This window comes from Takifugu flavidus, chromosome 6 (assembly GCF_003711565.1).
Source record: "Takifugu flavidus isolate HTHZ2018 chromosome 6, ASM371156v2, whole genome shotgun sequence".
Classification (NCBI taxonomy): Eukaryota; Metazoa; Chordata; class Actinopteri; order Tetraodontiformes; family Tetraodontidae; genus Takifugu; species Takifugu flavidus.
Window position 1 is genome coordinate 5,138,653 of NC_079525.1, and position 8,392 is coordinate 5,147,044.

The 8,392-nt window shown below is 45.2% G+C and overlaps 1 long non-coding RNA gene across 1 annotated transcript; it reads right to left on the reverse strand.

Annotated features, from left to right (window-relative positions):
* Positions 1-4,299: 4,299 nt before the first annotated feature.
* Positions 4,300-6,393, reverse strand: LOC130527725 (uncharacterized). The gene is made up of 4 exons (XR_008951112.1): positions 5,634-6,393; positions 4,965-5,086; positions 4,744-4,856; positions 4,300-4,431 (listed from the first exon to the last, which is right to left on the reverse strand). It is a non-coding gene; the product is annotated as an uncharacterized LOC130527725 (long non-coding RNA).
* Between the last annotated feature and the right edge of the window lie 1,999 nt (positions 6,394-8,392).

Here is an 8,392-nt window from a genome sequence, read left to right on the forward strand (position 1 = left end):
AAACACAGGCTGATTAGTTAAAAAAGACAGTTTTTGTGTAGTACCAAATGACAGACACGAATGCTTCACCACTAATTCCAGTTATTTACAGCAGAGACACCTTAAACACGTATATATTCTCTCGATACCATAGCTGTGTGGTTAAAACATGTTCTAGAGGAAGGAAAATGTCCAACGCTTAAAATAGAACTCCATTTGCACTTTCCGTGCACTTTTTTGCAGTTTTACACGGACGAGTGACATGTTTGCTGCACTCTTGTGTGAATTAGCCCGGCGGTGAGAAATCTGACTAGCAGGAAATTAAATTTAGGTTGACAAGGTCTGACTAGACGTTGCATCAGAGTCCTCAAAGCTTGACTCCCACGATGGCAGCTGGTAAAAGGGTCTCCTTCCCTCCTCCTGCTGCAGCAGCGTTGACCACACAGGTGTTACCAGTATCATTGATCAAGTCACCTGTGCTCTGATCTCGTCCTCTGTCCTCCTGTCTCACCTTATTTAATTGCCCCAGTGTGTCTCATTGGCCCCGCCTCTATTTAAGTGTCTGGCCCGCACATTGTCTGAGTGCTTTAGTAGTTGTTCCTGTTTATGTGTCCTGGCCTCTTTGGTGCCCTGTGTTCAGTTACTAAATGGGTGATTAACCTGTGACACTGAGGTCACCTCAGGATTCTGGTTCACTTCCTGGTGGGTAAAGTGAAAACCCAGGTGTGCTTGAATGAATTGAACTGCGGTATAATTAGTCTGAGATGCTGCTGACGTCCACAGCTGCCTGGCCGATGTAGTTTATGGAAACCAGATTGTGAAAGGTCACACAGGTCAAAGGTACCGGACAGGAATGAAGGGACGTAAAAATAAAGGTGGGATAACACATGAGACAGCCGGTGACACGGACAAATGACAGGCCTATTTTCACCTCAGAGAGGCAGAGTTGGAACAGCTGGTGTCTACTGGCACACACACACACACACACACACACACACACACACAAACACAAACACGCACAGTCTTTATACTGAGATCATTGTGAGCAAACAAGGAGATCAAGCTTTCTCTATAGATTTGTGACGCTGCTGCTCGGCTGGATTAACGCTCCCACATGCACTGAAGCATAAAAACAAATCATAAACCATACAAGGAACATAAATATGCACATTTGTGTGTGCTGATTTTGCACCTCTAAAGACTTTCATTAGCACGCAGCGTGTGTTGATTTGTGTTAGAAAGAGGGAGGGAGACAAGATAGTAAAACAATTTCGGGGTAAATTTTAAAACTATTAGATGTGGATGACAGTGGGTGTACAATGAGGAATAAGCTACACATAAACATGCACACATACGCGCTCAAACACACATATTAATCTTACTATAGCGAACCAAATTAACCTTAGGCCCTTTATCTCAGTTTTTATCACCCAGATCTCCTGTTTTCTCCAACAGCAGGAAGGAAAACTGTTATTTTTCATGCACCGGTCCTTGAAAATATAGACAAACTCCGAGGTTTTCACACTTTTCCCTCTGGAAGCGAATGCAATTATGAGTTTGGCCTGAAATAGTTTGATAATAAAACCCAAGATTTCCGGGGAAAATGTGGAAATAAAATATGAAAGTGTTGGAGTGTACCAAATCCTAATTACGACAACGCCGAGTTTATGGTGGGGAGGACACGCGGAGCGATGTGGGGGTGTGGGGATGAAGAAGGACTGGCATTAGAGCATGGAGGCAGGGTTATCATATTTTCTCAGGAATTTCCTCATTTAAAATCTTCATTAGGCGCTCCCTCACTTTATGTTTGTTCTCGGCTCCTCCATCACGTCGCAGCAGCCCCTGGTCCTTGGCTGCGTGGAGCGATATCCTCTGCTTCTGGGTGTGTGTGTGTGTGTGTGTTTGTGTGAGTATTACTCCTGATTATCCTTGGTTTATTAATTACAACTCTTTGTCATCCATCCAATTTCTATCGCTCACCACCCAGAACACAGGTTCCGCACCCCTGCCTCGGTTTTTGTCATTTACTTCGGCTTGATTTCCTCTTCCTCGTCTCCTTCCTGCTCAACAGATGAACAAACACTGGATTTGCATCCAAGACCCCCCAAAACCCCCAAAACAAGAGACTTTAACTGGAGAACAAATCAATTGCAGCCTCTCTCACATCTGTCTCTCCAGAGTGAAAACTTGATGATTTGCCTGTTTGACTTTAATCATTTAATAAACATAAGATGAAGTCTACGTCTTAATCTGCCTAATCCAGGATTACAACTCTGCCATGAGACGCCTTCGTCTTTGGCGGAACCTTTTCAACTCATAATTCTCTTTTTATTGTCTTATTTTTTTACTCAATTATTCCCCATAAAGGCCGCAAGAATTCAATTAATTTTCTCACAAGTATAAAATCAAAGTTGGGCCCCAGACGCAACGACAGCGTTCACCCCGGAGCAGAGCGCTTTGCATGGGACAAGCGTGGCAGAATAAATGATCTAATTCGAAATTTTCTTGAGGATTTGAGCTATGTTCTGCTCCCGCCATCATAAGGACGGAGGTTGGATTCCCAACAGGCTCCGCGTCCGAGTGTCCTCGAGCTAAAGGCAGCTCTCCCTCCTGCCTGCAAGGATTCAGCAAAGCGATGCATCATCCCTCCGGCTAGAGGCTGACATCTTAACATAAACCAAACTTTAGCCTCCACCTCAGCTACCCTGCTCTCGGCCACAGCCGCAGGGCTACACCGACACTTCACGCTACACTTTACAGTACAACTTCAGTCCATATAGTTTCCTTTTTGTAACAACGGAACAATCCGCTGTGTTTTGGTCCGTAAACAGGCAGGTTGTTTTTACATCCATGACCTCTTTCCATTGTCTGCTCAGCAAAGGCTTCGGTTTTCGTGCATGACTGAACACACACAAAGCTTAAACACACCCGTCTTTGACCCACATGTCTGTCGCCGATGAGCCGGCGATGCAAATGCTCCCCAGCTAGCCGAGCGCACCTCCGAGACTCCAGAGAATAAGAATCGGGTAGAGACATGAGCCAGGTGGGGGAGGGGGGGTTAATGATGAGTCATTTGACGTCGGTCTGCCCCCCCAAGCAAAGACCTTGACTCTGGGAACGAGGGAATCCTTCAGAGCGATCCGCCGCTGATAGCGACCCAGTTAGAGGATGTTCTTATCTCCACATTCCTGACACACATTAGCAGCCGTGATTCATAACCACACTGTTTATGAGGGCGCGTGATGTGGACTCAGAGCCAGATATTCTTCCTTTATTCAATGCAGCTTGTCTGTAAATATAATAATTAACTCTGCCAATATCAAATGCTGAAACTGTCCCCTCTTGTTTTAAGCTTTGAGTAAATACACTTTGATTTGGATAAATAAAGGAAACAAGCTCGATCAACACACCTACACACTCTGGCCCCCCGTAGCCGGACATTATCCAGAACCCGCATGGGCTCTGACCTGGAGCCGGAGCCTCAGAACAGCACAGTCCCGCTTCCAAGCTGGTGTCAGAGGCAGAATAATGTTCTCCGCGGCAGTTCCAGACTCTCTCACACCTGTCTCGTACGCTCAGCGTGAACCTGCTCTCATCCGGAAAGTGAACGGCGCACCGACAGCAGATCTGTCCTCGCAGGCGCCACAGGTTGGAGGCTGCGAGGAACCCCAAACTTGTCGCATTTGCTGTTAGCGAGTTGGTGTCTCCAGAGATTAGCCCGGGTTCGTGCTGCGTGCACGTGACAGGTATGACAGTTATCTGGAGATAATGCTGTTAACCCCAATAATGTTTCTGTGCTGTCAGGGCAGAATCGTGCACAAGGTTGTTGGATTGGAGGCTGCTGGATTCTCACCCTTCTACAGACTCCAGCTGGAGGAGTGTGAAGACACCCTGGCCTTCCTAAATATCACTTGATATAATGATGTAAGGAAGAACATTTACACCAGTGTTCCCAGTTCAGAGAGCTGTGGTTAGAGATCATAGAAGTCACCTGTGGTGTTTTTACGGTGCTAAAGTGGGTATTATAGCTAAACCTGACAGGCTTTTCTTTCTGTCACGTTGTATTACAAAAGCTCTTTTTCCCCCACTCTCCCCACTTCAGGGATGAAGTACTGAAACTTAATTACAGTAGAATTCAGGATGTGATCCAGGATGTAATTACAATAATTGCTGTTGATAATGACTGGGAAAATAATGGTGGTTACTTGACTCTCTGTTTTGACGCACCTACACACCTAGAAGAATGTTTCTGTCGTATTAGTGGGGGGAAGAGCCGCAGCTTGATGTGCATAAGAGGAAAGAAAACAGAGTCAGATCTGGAAACAAGTTATTCAAAAGAACATTTCTACGATTTTCTTGGTCAAGATGAATTGTGTAATTGTTTAACACCAAAAAATCTCCATTTACATAAAGTGAAGTCTGCCCAGTGAAGGCAGCTGGAAGGTTCCATCCCTGGAAAACAGTAACACACACTCAGGAGAAGTCAGCATTAAGGCTGACACCACAGACCACCAACCACCCACTCAATTTGGAGACACCAATCAAAATGCAGATCCGATTGGCAGAAAATGCGCTGACAAAAGGTAAATCCACACTCCCTAATCGCGCTGGGCTCTGAACCCTCAACAAGAATCAATTTTTAAATTAATTAATTAATTACTTATTCCCTGCAGGAGTGTAGCGCTGAAACGTGCGATTGCGTGCTGCTGCGCTCCAATCAGCCGCGATGTCAAATGGGTCAACTCTGATTCCTTTGATACGTACCCACGCCAGCCAAGCGCAGCCGTCCGGAATGACTCCGGCGTTCAGCCGCTCCTCTGGATTTAACCCTTCCGTCATGTGTTTGGTTATGGATGGTTGGCAGGGAAGAAGAACTGCTACAAGAAGCAAGAAGAATTGGAGTTCAACTCCAGTTCTGTGCCTTTTTCTGGAGTTTGCCTGTAGTGAAGGTGCATTGAGTGATAGTAATGGGTGGATGTGCAAACCTGGCTCTCTCCAGTGGCTACAGGGAGGGCTTCTTGACACTTCTTGATCACTACTGTTGCACATTGAAAATGCCAACACTTTTAAAAGCCTCCAGGAATCCGAGTTTATAATCACCAAATAGCTGGAAATGGGGAGTAAGAGCCTCTGTTGAATGTCATATAAGTCAATAAAATGTGGAGGAAAATCGTTATTTTTACTTTGGTTTCATTTTAAAGTAATAGGCCGGAGGAGGAGCCCTTTTTTTTTACTGGAGTCGGCCACCAGGGGCCGCCAGAGATGCTGCCATTCTCAGAAACATCTTTTAGTTTAATACACCATTATTAACGAATTAAATATTAATACACCATGCGACGAGCATACGCGTTGTCAGTCTGCGGGCTGTTATTGTGACGAGACGACGAGTGACGCGCACATTAGATTCTAACATCTCTGCTCACTTCAGCAGCTCCTCAACAGGCTGAGAAGTGCCCAGAATCCACAGCGGAATTGTAGCTGCACCACCACAGATGATCTGCATTTATCCCGGATAATTATTCTCACTTCACAACAGCTAAACCTCAGCACGCAGCTGCCGTGTCAGGCAGAAACCCGCGGCCATGTCGCCGTCTGCTGCAATAAAGGACACACGGGCAGGTTGTGATCGACGCTTTACGCGCGGAAGGACTCACGTGAGCCGCTGCAGCCATTGTGTGGCGCTGATACTCGTTATCTCTGGGGATTTACGTTCCGTGCAGACGCCTCATGCAAACAGAAGCAGGCTTTAAAAAAACTTGCTTTGTGGTGGGTCTGCACCCCCCCAGCTGAGTTAATTCACACAGACGGCAGATCGCTGTCAGGCCGTCCACTCGCCGCGCCTCTTTTCTTGGTTTATGCTTTAATTAGTTAATTAGTGCTGGAATATCATGACGACTGTTGTCAGGCAGCTCCTGGCTGGATTTGTAAACAGCTGCCCGAGGACTTGGCCGACCACTAATACGCGCCAGGACGCATTCCACGGCGCACGCACGCTCATGAGCATCAAATTAACATTTAGAAAGAAAAATATCAACAAAACCGGGACAAGAAAGCATGGTTCTGAACCGACGCCTTCAAAGACAACTTCTGACAGAATTCCTGATGAGTCGGAATAAAACGGCGAGCAAATAAGAGGGTGAAAACATACGAGCAAGAAAATAATCATTCTGGGCGTGTGCATGCGTGTGCGTGTGTGTGTGTGTGTAGGCCCGGCTTTTATGTTCACAGCTGTGTCAACTGTAAATAACAGAAAGGAAATTAGTCTTTCATTTCTTTATGATAAACTTAATTTTGTGTTTGTGCTCATCTGTCTGACTGAGGACGTATTAAATCTCGACATTTCTTCACACTATAAACAGCCCTGGAGTCCCTGTGTGTGTGTGTGTGTGTGTGTGTGTGTGTGTGTGTGTGCGTGTGTGTGTGTGTGTGTGTGTGTGTGTGTGTTATTAAGGAATTATTAATGAAAAACACCAGAATTCAAGATACAGTCATTTGAAAATCATTTAAGTAATTTTACAAATGTGTGTTTCATTGTGAAAATAAGCTTTGCTGAACCTACAAATATTAACACTGAGAAACAAGCGCGCAAAGTTCAAACTAGGAACCAAATCCAAGCTGAGAAGGATTCCTTTATACAGCTATAAAGTTGCCCTATGAAGATCATGTCGATGGTACATCAGCGAGCAGCTGACTGACGGATCGACGGCGAGAAGCTGCATTTCTGAGAATCAAAGGTTCTCTGGTGGAAACACACTTTCAGAAGCATCAGAACAGCAGCGCGTCTGGGGGGGGGGGGGGGGGATCTCCTCAAGGTGAAGCTGCTTCAAAGAGAAGAACCTCCAAGAGGCTTTTAAAGTCCATGCAGCGGGTTTAATGAGGTCTGCTGAAAGTCTCCTGGACCTGGACAGATGTGGTTCCCAGGAGGATCTTTAAGAGTTTAATGTCATTGAGACTGTTGGTGAGTCACAAACCTCCCGAGATTAAAAGAATCATCCTTGGGTTTCCTCTTGAAAGCTTCCCCTGATGCTCCTGATCCCAGCAGCAAATAGACTTCTGGATGTGGGGACGCTGGTCATCTTTATATTTTTGCTTAGTCAAACTATCTGGTCGTGGTATTCTAAACCTTCTCCACAACCACTTCTTCCTCCTCTTCTGGCCTCATCTGGTGCTTTTCTAGCCTTCTTCTTCTGCTCCAGCATCTCCTCCAGCTGTTTTCTGCCTCCCCCCACTGCTGACAACCTTTTTGGTCTTCTCACCGACCACTTTGTCAAGAGCTGATGAACTTTGACTTATCCTTACCAAGCGCTGGAGCTTCCTGTTCACTGAACTTTCCCGCCGATCCAGCAGCTGTTTGGTGGAATTTCTTCTACGGCTGAGATCTTCTCATCTTTTTGTCCTCCCAGATCTCTTTCTTAATCTTCTCTTCCATGTCAACAAGTCTTTCCCAGAGACTCTTGCTCTGTATTTCCGATCCCAATCCAGTCTTTGGTCTTCCTGATCTCCCTGTTCTTCAACAGTCTCCTCTTCAGTCTACAAACATTTTAATTTTATAGAAAAATGACTCTCTATATCTTCTCTTCCAAGCTGTCAAATATCTTGGATCGATTGTTTTACTACAGCTTTGGTGTCCTTAATAAAGTCCTAGCTGCTGACTGCGGTTCAAGTGATCCTTAAAACAGTCCAGACTTTGTGCTCCCCATCACAGTGAAGCCCAGTTGTCCCAATTATCCTCACTCATACGTGGCTTTCATACAGCTACACAGCTGTTTAGTCCCAGTCCACTGATCTTTTAGTTTTTGTCTGGCCACAGGACGATGGAGCCCCGCTACCCGTGCAGTTTTAATGATGCGTTGGTCTGTTCTTAAGCCATTTCTAGACTCCTTTAGATCTTTTTTCCTAATAATCTGACCCTTCTTTAGAATGATGAACAGCTTTTCCAGGATGTGTCTTCATTGTGCTAATTTAGACACGAGAAGCTCCTCCTAACCATATAGGACAGTTGTAATAATAGCTGTAATAATGCATGTTGCTGCGGCTGATGCCTTGAGTCGTCATTTCTTCATTCACACTTGTCCCTTATTGTGAACATAAATTGGTCAGTGTTGCCATGGTAGCTGGACCTAATATTTTTTCCCTATTAATAAAGTTTGCCACAACCGTCCTGTATTTATTCTAAAATCATGTGTGGATGATATTCTTTGCAAAAGAAACCTTGTGGTTTGCTAGATTGTTATTAATTTTATGAATAATGCTCCTGTGTTCTAACTGACAAACCACAGTGACTAACAGGAAACTCCAGTTACACTAATTTCTCTATGTGTGTCTCATGTAATCTTACCAGATGACTCTGGACATGGTCGGGTATTGATTAATGAGCTTGGTGTGAAATGTTTCTGGCCTGTGTTTAACAACC